Genomic DNA, 17046 nt, shown 5'->3' on the forward strand with positions numbered 1-17046 from the left:
CCACGGTAGATGTGCCGAGCGTAATGGAAAATGCGGCTGGCAATGACAGGAGTGTACGCGGCCAGATAACAGATGGCGTTCCGGTAGACAATTGCCGTACATACAATACCACGAACATGTTAACGAGCAGTTTGAAATGTCGAGATCGCCTCGAACACAGCAAGAAATAAAACAGGAAGTAGTGGATTACTTAGTAGATGATAGTGGATACGTGAACGAATCCACTGATATGTTTGAGTCACCACAGATAAAGAAAGAACCGAAAGAAAATTTTGATGTAGGATCGGAACACACCGATTCCGTAGAACAAAACAGTGTGAAAATTTTAAGCATGAACGACTTATTTGAACGATTAGCCAAACAAATTGCAGGACAGAATGATCGGCTTAAAAGACACGTTGACGAGCAGTTTAAAACACAAGTTGGTCAGCTTAAAGCACAGTTCGAAGAACAAGGAATTAAAATTAGTAAACAAATAGAACAGGTAGAACAAAAAGTGGGTAATTTAAGTTCTGTAGTAAATACTATGAAGTTTGAAATTGACACAATTAATAAAAATATGGATACTATGCAGGGGGAAATTGACGAAATTAACAGTAGGTTTGAAGTTGAAATTCTCAACATCCAAGAGAAAGTAGAGCCTCTAGTTGAAACAAAAGTAGACGAAAAAGTTTTCGGTCTTAAAACTGAGATCGTAAACGAATGCCAACATGGAATCTCACAGTTGAAAAAGGTGGTTTCAGATACTGAAAGAAATTTAGGCAAAAAAGTTACCGGTTGTGTACAAAAGTGTGAACAAAATACATCGAAAATTCAAGGCAAAATTTTCGATCTCTGGAGTAAAATCAAAGATAGACCTGGTGTTATCTGTAATGGCGCGCCACTTACGAAGCTGTTCGAAGGTGAGGAGCGCTTCGATCCCGCCAAGAAACATAATGGATGGCATCCGTTGGATTTCATCAAAATTTGCGAGAGGATGTTTCCTGAAAACTTGTATGGTCAGGATAAGATAAACATAGTAATTAGCGCCTTAGCAGGTGACGCTAAGCGCTGGAAAATTAACTTGAATACCTAACTAATGACGTTCGAAGAGCTTAAACAAAAGTTTACGGAAGAATACTGGTCCGAACAAAAACAGGATCATTTGTGGCGCGCGTTTATCATGGCCAAACTTCATGATAACAGGGGCAGAAATTCTCTGAAACATTTCTGTGAATATTGGTACCGAAAATTGACACACTTAAGAGGGAGAAGATCCGATTCTGAAATCATATGGGAGCTATATAAAAAGCTTCCAGAAGATTCAAAGAGATATGTGGAAAGCAATCATCGTAGCTTCCAAGCGTTTCTCGAAAGGGTCGAAGACGAAGATCATTGGCGCGAGAGTCGTGCCAATTATCGGAATTTTAGTAACAGAAATAATCGCAATAATGACGGGAGAAATGACGGCGATGGGTTTCGCGTCAACATGATACAGAGAGGTAGAGGCAGAGGAAGAGGAAGAGGGGGTTATCCAGGTCGCGGTAGAGGGTACACCGCGCAAAATAATAACGACGCGGGAAACTGATTTCCGCGAACGTTGTGGGCCAAACGGAAGCGGGCAGACCATACCGGCCCCGATTTAAGAATTGTTACTGAACTGACAGTAAAGTTATGAGACAGCTTAGAGACAGGCGTAAAACGAGGCAACGTGTTGTTGCGAAACATGCGTCAGGTGCGAACGCAGATGACTCATCTTCGCCGGCAGAGCGATACACGTTAACAGGCGAGTGGAGCATCAGAGGGCAACAGCCCAGCCTAGCAGAACAGCTGTTCAGAGAGAAGCCGCTAGCAATGCGGCAGCATTAGGTACAAACATTGCTGTAAGAGCTGGTGAATACATTACAAGTGGTAAATCCGTGGCGAAGGAAATAGTGGACGGAACAGTGGATACACAAAGAGGTGCGGTTAGCAGTGTTGGTAATGAAGTAAATGGCGAGAATGAATTAGCAGAAGTAACTGATTGGCCTGTGCAGATCGACGATCTGTAGAAGGGCCTCAAGCAGTGTGAGTGGGAGGATTTTAAGAAGGAATATGAGGCAAGGAGGTTAGTTTGCGAAAAAGTAAATAGTAGGGACGTCGATAAGGTGACATGGCCCAAATTTGAGGAGGAGAGAGTAAATAGCGCCGCGCAAAGTACACGTGCTGCCGATAGGACGAAGGTTAAAGATAAGAAGGAATTGGAGGATGAAATCCTAAGCATTGATGACGAAGTAACTTCTGTTAACGATCCGCCAACAGTACAAGCTGTTACCAAAAGGCACCGTGGGGAAGGGGCAGGTAATTACCTAAGAGTAATTGAAGTCCATGAGGATTACACTAAATATGAAGTAACAGTGGATGTGAGTAAAGCTGATAATGTGGTCGTTTTGTCAAAAGAGGATACTGAGTTAAAATCAAAGCCTGACGAAAATGCAGAGGAAGAACTTAGTGCCTGTCTCAGAAAAGCTTTTATGTTAGAACCTGAAAGCGATCCAGAATGGTCGGGTTCGGACGATAGTTCAGATGACGAGTATTTCGGTACTAGTGAAAATAATGGGGATACAGCTAATTGCGATATTGTACCTACTGATGACGAAGTTTCAAAACAAAACCCAGATGTTGAGACTGAACACAGAAAAAAGGAACCACCTGATGACTCAGTGTTTATTTTGCTAAGAGCTCAAGTAAGCAAAGACTCCGAACTCCAGAAACCGAGAAAGCCGCCAGATATAAATGGTTCACAGGTCAGGAACGTATCTTGGGACGATGTCACAGTCGACCAAGGTGCGTTGTGAGAAAAAAAAAACAGGAAGGGGCATGATTTAGAGTCTGACACAGATTTATATTGGACTTTGAGAATATCATGAACACAGTACATCAAGAAACTACTGGGTTCCCACCGGAAGAAATTTTGTTAGGCAGCAGAAGTAAAAGTTTAATTGAGGAAAAACTAGAGTTTCCACCTTGTACAAGCTTGGGGTTGAGTCAAAAGATAGAATTAGTCAGAAAAAGGGCAAAGCAAAAAGGTGAATCTAGATCTAAAGGACATGATGAAAATCTGAAAGTTTCAAAATTTAAAATTGGGGATTATGTTCTTTTAAAAACACACGAAAAATCTAGTGAACTGAACCATGAAATTTCCTTAAATGAGCAGCCCGTTATTTACGTGAATTGAGTGACCTGTAGGTAGACGTGTAGTGCCACGTACCTCCACAAACCTACCAACAAACTGTCGAATCCCTAATACGCAGAATCAGTGATGTGTTTCATTCCAAAGATGGAAAAACAAACTATGAATCATGTGGGCATAATGTTTTTTCTCTTCAGTGTATCTGACAACGTACAACTAATGCTGCTGGAGAGAAACCACAAAACACAAGCGAACGAATTCAATGGAAGTGTGAGGTCCAGGGTTATGTTCGCATACCTGTTGTCAACAGCAAGTACCTTGTGCGAATGGAATATTTAAGTTTCGAAACAGGACACAGCGTGCTTTACCCATACTTCCACTGTTTTGCAGATATTTTTAGTCTAATACAGATAAGAAAATTGTTGGGGTAGGAAACGAAACGAAACGCAATGACTGTGGAAAGTGCCAACGTCAACCATAGCACCCTTTCTTCCAAAATACTCATATGATTTCCCTGAACAGTCTCTCACATTATGTTGGCGGACTTCTGCTTCACATACCAAATGATAATTTGGATAGGACAGTAAATAATGAAATCAGGTTTTACCGAGGCAAATCGTGTCATTTGAAATATATCCGAAATTCAATTCTTCGATACAAATACATCGTCTTTTGGGTGAATCTAAATAAATGAACCAAAGACTTTCGATTTTTACCTTCACTGAGACATATCAACAACTTCAGTAGTTGTTTATAAGATTCTCGAAAAATAAGTACACAGCTCTCTCCTATCAGGATTAGCGGGATTAACTCGTGGGTTCAATTATTCCCCCCCCCCCCCCCCCCCGGCAACGTACTAATATTGCATAACTTTTGAAAAGAAAAATGAAAAACTAAAACAACACAATAGGAACTGATATACACTATGGGATCAAAAGTATTCGGACAGTGGCTCAAAATGACGTACAATTTCGTGGCGCTTTCCATTCAATATGTTGTGGGCCTACCTTTAGCCTTGATGACAGCTTCCACTCTCGCAGGCATACGTTCGATACGGTGCTGGAAGGTTTCTTGGGGAACTGCGGCCCATTCTTTACGGAGTGCTGCACTGAGGAGAGGTATCGATGTCGCGCTGAGGCCTGGCACGAAGTCGGCGTTCCATAACATCCCAAAAGTGCTCTATAGGATTCACGTCAGGACTCTGTGCAAGCTAGTCCATTACAGGGATGTTATTGTCATGTAACCACTCCACTAGAGGTCGTGCGTTAGGAGCAGCTGCTCGATCATGCTGAAAGATGTAATCGCCATTCCCGAATTCCTCTTCGATAGTGGGAAGCAAAAAGGTCCTTAAAACAACTATGTAGGCCTGTGCTGTGATAGTGCCACGCAAAGAAACAAAGGGTGCAAAACCCTTCCTTGAAAAACACGACCACATCATAACACCAACGACTCCGAATTTTACTGTTGGCACTACACACGCTGGCAGATGACGTTCACCGGGCATTCGCCATACCCACACCCTGCCATCGGATCGCCACATTGTGTACCGTAATGCGTCACTACCACAACGTTTTCCAACTGTTCAGTCGTCCAATGTTTTCTCTCCTTACAGCAAGCGACGCATCGTTTGGCATTTACCGACGTGATCCGTGGCTTATGAGCAGCCGCTCGAGCATGATATCCAAGTTGTCTTACCTCCCGCCTAACTGTCATAGTACTTGCAGTGCATCCTGATCCGGTTTTAAATGCCTGTGTGAGAGTCTGGATACATGTCTGCCTATTACACATTACGACTCTCTTCAACTACCGGCGGTCTCTGTCAGTCAACAGACGAGGTCGATGTGTACGCTTTTGTGCTGTACGTGTCCCTTCACGCTTCCACTTCACTATCACATCGGATACAGTGGACCTATGGATGTGTAGGTTTGTGGAAATTTCGCGTACAGACGTATGACACAAGTGACATCTGATCACTTGACCAAGTTCGAAGACCTTGAGTGCCGCGGAGCGCCCCTAAGCTCTCTCAAAATGTCTAATGGCTACTGAGGTCGCTTATTTGAAGTACTTGGCAGTAGGTGGCAGTAAAGTGCACTCAATATGTTAAACGTATGTTATTGGGGGTGTCCGAACACTTTTGATCAGGTAGTGTAATACATATAAATAAAATAAATACTAATAAAGGAGACCGACATTTTCAGCTGCGTTGTAGCCATAAGGTGTTAGTTACGTTGTATGAGAAGCATGTGAAATGTCTGATAATAAGCAAAAACCACCCATACAAGCAACCCATTCGATATAGTTAGAATGTTTAAAATAGAAATTATACTGAGTCGAGATTTCACCAGAGTTCATTTCAAAAGCTCGCAATCAACGACGTTTCCTACATTTCACGTAATTGACGTTCGCCATTAATAAGATGCTGTAGGCCTTTTTATCGGAAGTGACACTTGTCAAGGAAGATAGCGACATAGCGCCTGTCCCCTAAATGTTGCACGAGGAAGTCGATAAAAGTCTGGACTGCGAGGTGGAATGTCTCGTTTTCGCCCCACCTGCTCATCCGCCGTGTCTTCTCCTGGGAACTGTCTTTGTTCCACCAGGGGGCTTGTTAACGAAGGCAATTTGTTTCGGTTCGGTGGTGTATCATTCCTACACCGGGAAATTATTCAGCCTGACCCGCGCACAAGAAACCAGCTTCTTTAAAAGGAGGCAGCCTAAGAAGGGCACTGCGCAGCTCTTACAGGAAAATATGCCCGCTGGGAAGGTATAGGTGGGGCTCGTACTATTCGCTGATTTGTTACATGCTAAGCTGTTCAAAAAATGGTTCAAATGGCTCTGAACACTATGGAACTTAACTTCTGAGGTCATCAGTCCCCTAGAACTTAGAACTACTTAAACCTAAATAACCTAAGGACATCCTACACATCAATGCCCGAGGCAGGATTCGAACCTGCGACCGTAGCGGTCGCGCGCTTCCAGACTGTAGCGCCTAGAACCGCTCGGTCACTCCTGCCGGCTAAGCTATTCACCGATGGTACTTTCTGAGGCCGCTAACCTGAAAGTTACCACAATACGATAACATAATCGATGTTACAGAAAAAGATAATTACCATGCGTACACAATCCTAACGCCTGCTGTAGCAAGCAAACTACTGACCTTAGTCTTCTCCTTCAGTGGCTTCATTGTGCGCGATGAGCAACAGGAAAGTTCTCCAACCACCGCGGCGTGTAAGTGACGTCTTTGTCTGCTGAACAAGAAGTCGGATAGTCGGATTTCACTCCTCCTTGCGGATAATGTCCATACTTAGGAAGCCTAAAATACACCTACATGAAGCCCAGAGTTTCTATTACCTTTGCCTACTGACGTTATTTCCTGTTACAACTACTCAGGTCAAATCCTATTTCAGTACGTTACACGAATTATACGAGAGGCGTCGAGTAAGTGATACAACACACATTTTTCTGAAAGATGGTTGTTGATTTTACTCATTATTCGACTTCTTTTGGTTTTTGAGTTACCAGTCTTGCAAATGTTTGTTGCGTCCCGCCGCGAATTCTTCTGTTCTGTGCCAGCGTCTTCACCTAAGAGTGGCCCTTATAACCTACGTCCTCAATTATATACTGGCGGCATTCCAATCTCTGTCTTCTCTCTGCAGCATTCTCTATTGACAAGGAAGTTATTCCGTGATGTCTTTACAGACGTACTACCATCCCGTCCGTCATTCTTGTAGATGTCTTCTATGTATTTTTTTCCTCGGCAATTCTCCGGAGAACCTCCTGATTCATTACCTTATCAGTCCACCTAATTTTAAACATTCGTCTAAAGCCCGATATCCCAAACGTTCCGATAGTCTAGTGGATTTCGCACAATCCATGTTTCACTACCACACAGTGCGGTGTTTCAAACGTATATTCTCAGAAATTTCTTCCTCAAATAACGCCTATGTTTGGTAGCAGTAGACATCGCTTGGACAAGGATACTGGTATGCCTGTTATGTCCTCCTGGCTCCGTCCGTCACCGGCTATTTTGCTGCATAGGTAACAGAATGCCTCAAAATCACCTATTTCGTCATCACCAGTTCTGATCATAAGTTTCACCTGTTCTCATTTCTGCTACTTCTCATTACTTTCGTCTTTATTCGATTTACTCTCAATCCATTCATCACTGTTTGTTCCATTAGGCAGATCGTGTAATTCTTCAACTTCACCTAGTATAAGAAGTTATCAACGAGTTTTATCACTGCGATCCTTTCACCTTGAATTTTAATTCCACTCCTGAACCTTTCTATTACTTCCGTCGTTGCTTCTTCGGTATGTAGATTGAACAGTAATGGTGGAAGACTACAGCGCAGTCTTGCACCGTTTTTAATCCGAGTACTTATTTCTTGGTTTGCCACTCCTACAATTTCCTCTCCGCACTTGTGGATATTGCTTATTACCCGTCTTTGTATAAGCTTACCCCTACTTTTCTCAGAACTTCGAACATCTTCCACCATTTGACATTGTCGAACGCTCTTTGCACATCGACAATTCCTATGAACGTTTCTCGATTTTTCTTTAGTTTCCTTCCATTATCAACGGCAACGTCAGAACTGCATCTCCAGTACCTTTACCATACTTCAAGCCAAACTGATCATCTGACACGGCTTCAGTTTTCTTTCCTTTCGTCTGCGTATTATTCTTCTCAGCAGCTGGGTTACATAAGCTGTTAAGCTGATTATCCTGAAGTCCTCACACTTAAAGGCTCTTGGAATCTTCAGAATTATGTGAATGATGTTTTACCGAATGTCAGGATGTTTATCTCTTGACTCATACATTCTGCACATCAACGTCAATAGACTCTTTGTTGGCAGATGCTCTAATGGTTTTAGAAATTATGATGGAATTCTGTCTATCTCTTCGGCTTTATTCTATGTTGAGTCCTTCAAAGTTCTCTTAAATTCTGATACTAATACTGTATCCCCTATCTTCTTGATATTGACTTCTGTTTCTTCCACTATCACTCATTAGACAAGTCGTAGCCCTCATAGAGGCCTTCAACGATCTCTTTCCACCTATCTATAGAGTTTTGTCACGACTGGCTCTCCCAAGGCTGTCAGTAGTTCTAATGGAATGTTGTCTACTCCCGGGGCCTTGTATCGACTTAGGTTTTTCAGTGCTCTGTCAAACTCTTCACGCAGTATCATATCTCCCATTTCAACTTCATCTACATCCTCTCCCATTTCCATAACATTGTCCGCAAGTACATCTCGCCTGTATAGACACTCTATATACTCCTTCCACCTTTTTGCTTTCCCCCCTTTTCTTAGAACTGGGTTTCCATCTGAGCTCTTGATGTTCATGCAAGTGGTTATCTTTTCTCCAAAGGTCTCTTTAATTTTCCTGTAGGCAGTATCTATCTTACTCCTCGTGAGATAAGCCTCTACATACTTACATTTGTCCCCTAGCCATCCCTGCTTAGCCGTTTTGCAGTTCTTGTCGATCTCATTTTTGAGACGTTTATATTCCTTTTTGCCTGCTTCACTTGCTGTATTTTTGTATTTTCCCCTTTCATCAATTAAATTCAGTATCTCTTCTGTTACCCAAGAATTTCTCCTAGCCCTCTTCTCTTTACCTACTTGATCCTCTGCTGCCTTCACTGTTTCATTTCTCAAAGCTAACCATTCTTCTTCTACTGTATTTCTTTCCCCCATTCAAGTCAGTTCTTCCCTTATGCTCTCCCTGAAAAACTGTACAAGTTCTGGTTTAGTCAGTTTATCTAGGTCCCATCTCCTTAAATTGGCACCTTTTTGCAGTTTCTTCAGTTTTATTCTACAGTTCGTAACCAATAGATTGTGGTCAGAGTCCACATCTGCCTATGGAAATGTCTTACAATTTAAAAGCTGGTTCCTAGATCTCTGTCTTACCATTATATAATCTATCTGACACCTGTCAGTATCTCCAGGCTTCTTCCACGTATACAATCTTCTTTTATTATTCTTGAACCAAGTGTTTGCTATGATTACGTTATGCTCTGTGCAAAATTCTACCAGGCCTCTTCATCTTTCATTTTTCCACCTAATCCATATTCACCTACTACACTCCTGGAAATGGACAAAAGAACACATTGACACCGGTGTGTCAGACCCACCATACTTGCTCCGGACACTGCGAGAGGGCTGTACAAGCAATGATCACACGCACGGCACAGCGGACACACCAGGAACCGCGGTGTTGGCCGTCGAATGGCGCTAGCTGCGCAGCATTTGTGCACCGCCGCCGTCAGTGTCAGACAGTTTGCCGTGGCATACGGAGCTCCATCGCAGTCTTTAACACTGGTAGCATGCCGCGACAGCGTGGACGTGAACCGTATGTGCTGTTGACGGACTTTGAGCAAGGGCGTATAGTGGGCATGCGGGAAGCCGGGTGGACGTACCGCCGAATTGCTCAACATGTGGGGCGTGAGGTCTCCACAGTACATCGATGTTGTCGCCAGTGGTCGGCGGAAGGTGCACGTGCCCGTCGACCTGGGACCGGACCGCAGTGACGCACGGATGCACGCCAAGACCGTAGGATCCTACGCAGTGCCGTAGGGGACCGCACCGCCACTTCCCAGCAAATTAGGGACACTGTTGCTCCTGGGGTATCGGCGAGGACCATTCGCAACCGTCTCCATGAAGCTGGGCTACGGTCCCGCACACCGTTAGGCCGTCTTCCGCTCACGCCCCAACATCGTGCAGCCCGCCTCCAGTGGTGTCGCGACAGGCGTGAATGGAGGGACGAATGGAGACGTGTCGTCTTCAGCGATGAGAGTCGCTTCTGCCTTGGTGCCAATGATGGTCGTATGCGTGTTTGGCGCCGTGCAGGTGAGCGCCACAATCAGGACTGCATACGACCGAGGCACACAGGGCCAACACCCGGCATCATGGTGTGGGGAGCGATCTCCTACACTGGCCGTACACCACTGGTGATCGTCGAGGGGACACTGAATAGTGCACGGTACATCCAAACCGTCATCGAACCCATCGTTCTACCATTCCTAGACCGGCAAGGGAACTTGCTGTTCCAACAGGACAATGCACGTCCGCATGTATCCCGTGCCACCCAACGTGCTCTAGAAGGTGTAAGTCAACTACCCTGGCCAGCAAGATCTCCGGATCTGTCCCCCATTGAGCATGTTTGGGACTGGATGAAGCGTCGTCTCACGCGGTCTGCACGTCCACCACGAACGCTGGTCCAACTGAGGCGCCAGGTGGAAATGGCATGGCAAGCTGTTCCACAGGACTACATCCAGCATCTCTACGATCGTCTCCATGGGAGAATAGCAGCCTGCATTGCTGCGAAAGGTGGATATACACTGTACTAGTGCCGACATTGTGCATGCTCTGTTGCCTGTGTCTATGTGCCTGTGGTTCTGTCAGTGTGATCATGTGATGTATCTGACCCCAGGAATGTGTCAATAAAGTTTCCCCTTCCTGGGACAATGAATTCACGGTGTTCTTATTTCAATTTCCAGGAGTGTATGTTTCCTTCTCTTCCTTTTCCTACTATCGAATTCCAGTCACCCATGACTATTAAGCCTTCGTCTCCCTTCACTACCTGAATAATTTCTTTTATCTCATTATACATTTCTTCAATTTCTTCGTCATCTGCAGATCTAGTTGGCATATAAACTTGTACTACTGTAGTAGGCGTGGGCTTCGTGTCTATCTTGGCCACAATAATGCGTTCACTAAGCTGTTTGTAGTAGCTTACCTGCACTCCTATTTTTTATTCATTATTAAACCTATTCCTGAATTACTCCTATTTGATTTTGTATTTGTAACCCTATATTCACCTGACCAAAAGTCTTGTTCCTCTTACCGCCGAACTTTGCTAATTCCCACTATATCTAACTTTAACCTATCCATTTCCCTTTTTAAATTTTCTAACCTACCTGCCCGATTAAGGGATCTGACGTTACACGCTCCTATCTGTAGAACGCCAGTTTTCTTTCTCCTGATAACAACGTCCTCTTGAGTAGTCACCGCCCGTAGATCCGAATGGGGGACTATTTCACCTCCGGAATATTTTACCCAAGATGACCCCATCATCATTTAACCATACAGTAAAGCTGCATGTCCTCGGCAAAAATTACGGCTGTAGTTTCCCTTTGCTTTCAGCCGTTCGCAGTACCAGCAAAGCAGGGACGTTTCGGTTAGTGTTACAAGGCCAGATCTGTCAATGATCCAGACTGTTGCCCCTGCAACTACTAAAAATGCTGCTGCCCCTCTTCAGGATTCTCGCGTTTGTCTGGCCTCTCAACAGATACCCCTCCATTGAGGTTGTACCTACGGTACGGCTATCTGTATCGCTGAGGCACGCAAGCTTCCCCACCAACGGCAAGGTCTATGGTTCATGGGGGTGGGGGGGGGGGGGGAGCCTACTCTTAATCATTACTAGATTGTGATCTGATCCTGTGGATCGCTTACAATCCAGTATCCAATTTCAGAATCTTTCTGATCATGACGTAATGTAATTTAAATCTCCTCGCATCTCTAGTTAATTTGCAAGTACATCTCCCCCTCTTCTGATTCTTAAACGGAGTTTTTGTTATTGCGAACAGAATTTCATTGCTGAAGTCAATTTGTCTTTATCTCATTGCTAGTACCAAACCCATACTCTCCTGTCTCTCTTTGTTCTACCCCTTCACCTACAACCGCATTTCACTCCCCTATGCCCATTAATGCTCGTATCTCTTCACATACTGTATTACCCGTAGACTATTGTGATATATTCGGCTTTCGGCGTTGGCATGTATATTTGAACTTTCGCTGTCGGAGTTGGTCTACTGTAGATTCTTAAGAGGACAACTCTACCACTGAAAAGTTCACAGTAATCCACTTCTGCCCTACCTTCCAACTCGTAGAACGTTATCTTTTCGTTAGTTTTTCTACCTTTTCCTCATGGTTACCTCCCCCATGGCAGTCTCCTTCCGGAGACCTTATCCCAATGGAAAAGTTATCAAGATAATTTTGGAATTGTTGGCGACGTGTGCATCCTCATTCAGTTGATCATTGCTGATTCTTCCACCACCAGAGGTAGTTTCCCAGTCCCAGAGGAAGAAAGTGCCCTGAACCTGTGTCTGCTTCTCTGCTTTCTTTGGCAAGGACGTTGGCATAATGAGGATGACATCGTATACCGGAAGTCTTCGGATGATTTTTGTTCGAAAGTTAAGCAGTGGTGTGGATCGAACCCGGGAGCGAGGACGTTTCTATTTGTACTCAAAGACGCTCTCTTAGACAATATTATTCCCCACTCTTCTGGCTATAATACTCTATTTTTGAACATAATCACCGTTCAGTGGGACTGCCTCACACCTTCTCATTGAGAGGGCCCCTACTCCCGTATGGTACCCCCTCCCCCCCTCCGCTCCTCCGCTTCTGGCCGACGTCGGAGCCGACATCTTCCTGCATCAGTAATCTCCCATCTTCTATGTACCGCTTCCCATGGAATGTATCTTCCATCGTTCCAAAGAGATGCTAGTCGAAAGATGCGAGATCCAGGCTGTATGGTGTATGGGGAAAAACAGTCGAATGCAGTTTCGTAAGCCCCTCTCGGATTCGTAGACTTGTGCGAGGCTTTGCGCTGAAGTAGAGGAAGAGAAGTTGGTTTTCATTTTTGTGACGACGAACACTATGAAATCGTTTTTTTCGTTTTCTGAGGGTAGCACAGTACACTTCAGAGATGATCATTGCAGATGACGGAGGACATCAGACAGAATAGCCCCTTCAGAATCGCAAAGATCGCCGGTTTGACTGTACCTCCTAATGGGGAGGCTTTAAACTTTTTCTTCGGAGGTGAGGTGTTGTGACGCCGTTTCATGGATTGCCGTTCTGATGATGACAGACGCCATGCTTTTGTTCACTGCTAGCTCTGCGTAAAAATTCCGCAAGCGTCTATGACTTTCTGCCAAGCTCTGGTTACTACCCATTAGAAACTCAATGACAGGTTTCTGTTTGGAATGCACCACCGTTTCAGACCCTATTTTGACGGATATGTATCGCGCCGCCACCTCTCGCGTGTTTATGAAACTGTAGGTCTGATATGGAAATATTCCACGATGTCCCCCAGCAAATTCCACACATGTTAAACAGAAATTGGCCGAGAAAAAAAAATGCGTTGCGGTACTTATTAAACGTACCTCGTATTGTAATGCATTTAAAGAAAGCGCACACAGAAAACAGCTCACTTGCAAAATACGACTTCAAAAATAATTTCATATAATTGAGTTAGTGAGCATGTACATGTAATGTTGTTGCGATGTTGTGACAGTAAATGCAGTATTTAGTTCGTAAATACTGAAATAAGCAGTTATCAGCACAATGTATTGGACGAAATACAAACACAAACACAGTAGTGACACATTGTTAATGTACTGATGCGCCAAAGAAACTGGTATAGGCATGAGTATTCAAACACAGAGATACGTAAACAGGCAGAACACGGCCCTGCGGTCGGAAACGCATATATAACACAGCAAGTGTCTGGTGCAGTTGTTAGATCGTTTACTGCCGCTACAGAGGCAGGCAATCATGATTTAAGTGAGTTTGAACGTGACGTTATAGGTGGCGCAAGTGCGATGGGACACAGCATCTCCGAAGTAGCGATGAAGTAGGTGTTTTCCTGTACGACCATTTCACAACTGTACCGTGAATATCAGGAGTCCGGTGAAACATCATATCTCCGACATCGCTGAGGCCGGAAAAAGATCCTGCAAGAACGGGACCAACGACGACTGAAGAGATTCGTTCAACGTGCCGTAAGTGCAGCCCTTCAGCAAATTGCAGCAGATTTCAATGCTGTCAGCGCGAACCATTCGACGAAACATCATCGATATGGCCCACTCTTGTACCGCTGATGACTGCACGGCACAAAGCCTCGGCCATCGGCTCACTGTTGATGACTGCAAACATGTTGCCTGATCTGAGGGGTCTCGTTCCAAATTGTATTGAGTAGTTGTATATGTACGGGTATGGAGACAACCTCATGAATCCATGGACCCTGCATGTCAGCAGGGGACTGCTCAAGTTGGTGGAAGCTCTGTGATGGTGTAGGACGTGTGCATTTGGAGTGATATGGGACCCCTAGTACGTCGAGATACGACTCTGATAAGTGACACGTACATAAGGATCCTGTCCGATCACCTGCTTCCATTGGTATCCATTGTGCATTCCGGCGGACGCGGGCAGTTCCAGGAGGTCCACGTGACACCCCAGAAGTCCAGAATTACTAAAGACTGGCTCCAGAAACACTCTACTCAGAATAATTACATCTGCTGGCCACCAAATTCCCCAGAATTATTGAGCATATCTGAGACGTCTTGCAACATGCTGTCCATAAGAAATTTTATTAACTTTTTATGTTCTTACACCTCTAGTTCAGTAGGACTAGATTGAGGAGCAAATGTCAAAAGTCAAAGATGGATGTCAGTACATAAAATTACAACACACAGATTATAAGAGATAAAATAAAATTCTTGTGAACCCAAAAAATGTCAGGCCATAATTTTAAGTAAACACAATCAACAATAACGTAGTGTAACAACAACAACGCTGTACTATTGTACTGATGATAATTTTTTCTTCTGATTTTCGATAAATTAGTGTAATCGATATTCTGATTTCATTTCTTTTTTTTGTTTCATGCCATTATGTTAAAGAAACTGTAAACAATTTTCGGTGTGAATATTAATATTTATGTCAAATTTCAAGCGATGTTATAACAGAATTGAAATGTAAGAAACATTGAAACTATTGTAAGATGTCGAAGTTGTAATTGTGCGTCTGGTCCATACGTAGGCAATGTATTAGGATATGTTGAATGCAAAACCTCGGATGAATACCCTGTCTGTAGGGGAGCGGTAAAAGGTGGATGGCAGGCGAGCGCGGGAAAATGCACACGGGCCCTGCACGGCATAACGGGATCAGCAGTAGTAGTCTGAGTTGGGCATCGGTCTGAGAAACACGTTCTGGATCGAGGAGGCTCTCCTGGAAAACGTGATTTCGTTGAGCCTCGGATGTGCCGTTTCCGACGCCTATACAGCATGGCAATATTCCATAGGCACTAAACGGAAAAGTATTGCGACGCTAAGAAGAAGCAAAGTGCCGATACATCAAGAGCCATTGCTGTGATAGTATGTGTGCTCTGTGCCTCACCATCTCGCCGCCTGCCAACCGCCGATCGATACGAACAGGTTGAAACTTTTAGTACTGTATTCGTGCAGACCAGTGTTACTTTGTTCCATACTGTTCAATAACACCTTAAATTTTACCAGAACTGTCCTATCATTTAATTATCCTCACAACTAACCTAGACAGGGTCCTTTCAACATGTTGTGCAATCCGAGTGTCCCGAAATGAAGAATTAAAGTTTATGTTAATAATAATTACCTGCAGACCTATCTATGTTAGAATGATGTTTAAAGAATTTTGTGGTTAATGAATATATAGATAAATAACAAAGGTCTGACAAAGTTGGAAGATAATGTTGATATTGGTTTAGTAATGAAGTTTAATTATTTTGAGGCAGATATAATGGTATTTTAAATGAGCAGGAAATAAGATAAAAAGAGTAGTAACTCATATATTCGAAATCTTGAGTGCTTAATGATTTCAATAGTCAAAATTTTCAATACAGTGATCATAACAGTTTCAGTCCCCCCCCCCCCCCCCCCCCCCCATTTTCTTTTCTATTCATTTGAATTTTGTAGTGTACTGAACTGATTTGACCAGCAAAGTTAAAGTCAATATAAAACCAAAATTTATCAGTGTTTTACCTTTTCCAAAATTGACATTGTATGTGTGTTTCGAAAGAGCTATTTCAAGGGTAACCTATACCTGATTTTAATCAGATCAATAGACAGTACGAAGTTTGTAGTAAACATTATAGTGTATTGTTCTGTATTTATGGCTTGCCCATATTAGTACAGAAAGTGAAATTATTAGTTCAGTAGATTTTCTGGTTCTAAAATTTACCATATTATGCAGTGTTATTAAGTGTTGTTTTGTATGAACGTACATCAACTTGTACAGGGAAGAAACTCAGTTAATGCCTAATTAGGCTGGCGACCGTATTATTAACAATTTGGTAGCATCTGCTGTGTTGTTTCTTGTCCGTCCTATCGTGAGGTTGCACTCCGGAATTGCTTGACGTATCATTGTTATTACTGAGTGGGTGTAAGTCTGATTTTGCCTCCATTTAGGTACACGCGGTCAATATCTATACTAAAATCCTTTCTTATAAGGTGAAGCCCGTCAACTTACCATAGAACAGGCTTTAATAGTATCGTGCGTCCGAGCGCAGTGTTACAGTAGGAATTAGCTTAATTTTTCAGAGCAATCCTCGACAGTAACAGGAGTGACTCCATGAGGAAATTCTTCAGTTTGGTTTTGATAGGGTGTGGATTACTGCTAAGATTTCTCAATTCTTGTGGTAGCTTGTTGAAAGTGGATGCAGCAGTACACTGCACACCTTTCTGCACAGTAGTTAAGGAAGTGCAATCCAAATGCAGATTGGATTTCTGCCTAGTATTAACTGAGCGAAAGCTGCTAATACTTGAGAATAAGCTGATATTGTTAACAAGAAACGACAGTAAAGATTACATATATTGGGGGACTAATGTCAGAACACCCAAACCAGTGAACTGGGTTTGGAAAGAGGTTCGCGAACTTATACCAATTATTGTACGAACTGGCCGTTACTGAGTAAAAAATATCGTTTGAGAATGGGAAGAGTTACCCCAGAATATATCATATGACGTAAGCGAATTGAACTAAGCAAAGTAGACTAATTTTTGTGTCGAACGATCACTTTTCTCAGATGCCATTCGAATAATAAAGAAGGCAGTATTAAGGCTATGAAAATGATCCTAAACGTGG

The sequence above is a fragment of the Schistocerca piceifrons genome, chromosome 6 (genome assembly GCF_021461385.2).
Source record: "Schistocerca piceifrons isolate TAMUIC-IGC-003096 chromosome 6, iqSchPice1.1, whole genome shotgun sequence".
Classification (NCBI taxonomy): domain Eukaryota; kingdom Metazoa; phylum Arthropoda; class Insecta; order Orthoptera; family Acrididae; genus Schistocerca; species Schistocerca piceifrons.